Raw genomic sequence first — 2,827 nt, forward strand, 5'->3', positions numbered from 1 at the left:
ATCAAGGATCTACAACCCATCCTGAAGGACAATCCCTCACGCTCACAGATCTTGGGAGACAGGCCAGTCCTTGCTTACTGGCAGCCCCCCAACCTGAAGCAAATACTTACCAGCAACCACACAACAAAAACACTAACCCAGGAACCTATCCTTGCAACAAAGCCCATTGCCAACTCTGTCCACATATCTATTCAGGGGACACCATCATAGGACCTAATCACATCAGCCATGCCATCAGGGGCTCATTCACCTGCACATCTACCAATGTGATATGTGCCATCATGTGCCAGCAATGCCTCTCTGCCATGTACATTGACCAAACCAGAGAGTCTCTACATAAAAGAATAAATGGACACAAATCAGACATCAAGAATTATAACGTTCAAACACAGCCAGAGAACACTTCAATCTCCCTGGTCACTCGATTACAGACCTAAAAGTCACAATATTACAACAAAAAACCTTCAACAACAGACTCCCACGAGAGATGCTGAATTGGAATTAATTTGCAAACTGGACACCATTAAATTAGGCTTGAATAAAGACTGGGAGTGGGTGGGTCATTACACAAAGTAAAACTATTTCCCCATGTTTATTTGTCCCCCTACTGTTACTCACACCTTCTTGTCAACTGTGGGAAATGGGCCATCCTGATTGTCACTACAGGTTTTTTTCTCCTGCTGATAATAGCTCACCTTAACTGCTCACTCTCATTATAGTGTGGATGGCAACACCCATTTTTTTCATGTTCTTTGTGTAAATATATATATCTTCCTGCTGTATTTTCCACTGTATGCATCTGATGAAGTGGATTTTAGCCCATGAAAGCTTATGCTCAAATAAGTTTGTTAGTCTCTAAGGTGCCACAAGTACTCCTCATTATTTTTGCAGATAAATTCATGGAGGTGAAGTCCATTAATGGCTATTAGGCAGCCTGGGTAAGGAATGGTATCCCTAGCCTCTGTTTGTCAGAGGGTGGAGATGGATGGCAGGAGAGAGATCACTTGATCATTACCTGTTAGGTTCAGTCCCTCTGGGGCACCTGGCATTGGCCACTGTTGACAGATAGGATATGGGGTTGGATGGACCTTTGGTCTGGCCCAGTCTGGCCATTCTTCTGTTCTTATGAAGGGAAGGGCAGAACCCTGCAACAGAGCTTCTGTAGTGTAGTGGTTATCACGTTTGCCTAACACGCGAAAGGTCCCTGGTTCAAAACCAGGCAGAAACATAATGGCTTAATTTTTCCCAGCTCCTAGTGGCCTGTCCCTGCTGTTGTAGGAGCAGCAGTGATTTCTATGCTCAATAGTTCTGTTATACTTCCCCCATTCCCATTTTTGTCTCCTCTCCCTCTCTGAATGCCTGTGAAGTGGCTTCCCCCTCCCCCTCCCGCTCCCTCCTGCAATGCTTGTGGGATGAAGGGACTGGTTGAACAGCTGGAAGATCAGAAGAGCTCCTAGATAGACAAGGTGTCTGGGACTCTCATTAGGCAGCACTCACCCAGAGCATGGACGCTGCCCAAGGTGGAGTGTGACCCACCAGATGCAGCCAAGTCATCTCTAGTCGCAGGCCATGAGGAGCAGGTCCTTAAAAGGGGAAGGGGCCCTGTGTTCAGGAGTCACTCACAAGCTTGTACCTCCAGTGAATGCCCTTCGCCCCGACCGTCTGGTTCGCTGCATTGCAGTTCATTGTGCCTCAGGAAGACTTACCTTCATCACACTGTCCATCACGGCGCTGTGGGACACTTACCTTGCAGAATCCTGTGCCTGCCTCTTGGCTTCCCAGGGATGGCTACTTGCAGCCCAGGAGAAGAAGGATGGTTCTGGTGAAAGGAAGACAAGCAAAGCTCTGGGAGGAAATTTGGGTGTGGGCTCTGCGCTGGGGGTGGAGGTGGGGTGGAGGAGGGGTGATGCAGCTCCCAAAGTGACCAGTACACACAACCCTCTGGCAGCAGCTGCTAGATGAGTGGGGCCAGGGGATCTCCATGTGCTGCTGTCTGCAAGTGCTGCCCCCAGAGCTCCCATTGGCTACAGTTCCTGGCCAATGGGAGCTGCAGAGTTGGTGCTCGGGGCAGGGGCAGCACGTGGAGACACTCCCCCCACCCCAGGGGATGCTGGGACATGCCAGCCACTTCTGGGAGCGGCACGGTGGGATGGAGGTAGAGTGGGCATGGAGCCACCTTAGTGCTGCTGGCACATCTCTGCACACCCGTTGGGGGAGGGGAGCAGAGGGCCTCCATATGCTGCCTGGGGTAGGGGCAGTGCACAGAGCTGCCTCCCCTCCCGGGTCTATTACAGGAGTGGGTGGGTGGGGTCTTTTGGCCTGCAAGGTGCAGCAGGTCGGACTAGATGATCACACTGGTCCCTTCTGACCTTAAAGGCTCTGAGTCTAAAAGGGAGAGGGAAGTAAAGGAAATTAAAAAAAATAAATAAACCAAGCATTGTAATACCAGGAAGACTCCAACTGCTCATTATATAGTCCCACCCCTTTCTTCCTCCACTGGGTGTTTAATGACCTGTTGGGATTTGGGACACTGATTCTCTCATTCCATTGATAAACTGATACAAGGTGACTGAAATTAAACCAATTCCCAGGGAAGGAATCATCACATCGGCTAGGAATCAAACCCAGGTCAACTGCTTGGAAGGCAGCTATGCTCACCACTATACCACCAATGCATCTGGTGAAAGTCTCTGATTTTTCACACTTGGTGTCTGGTCACCTTACTTCTCAGCATGAGGCAAATGTCTCTGTGGTGTCTGCCATTCATCGTGGGGAGTTTCCCCACTGATAACAGTTCTTGCTGGGTTGGGGATGGGAGAGAGAAGAG

General features: G+C 49.7%; 1 non-coding gene across 1 annotated transcript; it reads left to right on the forward strand.

Moving 5' to 3' along the window:
* The first annotated feature begins 1,155 nt into the window (after positions 1–1,155).
* TRNAV-AAC lies at positions 1,156–1,228 on the forward strand. The gene has a single exon. It is a non-coding gene; the product is annotated as a tRNA-Val (tRNA).
* The last annotated feature ends 1,599 nt before the right edge of the window (positions 1,229–2,827 follow it).

This window comes from Mauremys mutica, chromosome 26 (genome assembly GCF_020497125.1).
Source record: "Mauremys mutica isolate MM-2020 ecotype Southern chromosome 26, ASM2049712v1, whole genome shotgun sequence".
Taxonomy (NCBI): Eukaryota; Metazoa; Chordata; order Testudines; family Geoemydidae; genus Mauremys; species Mauremys mutica.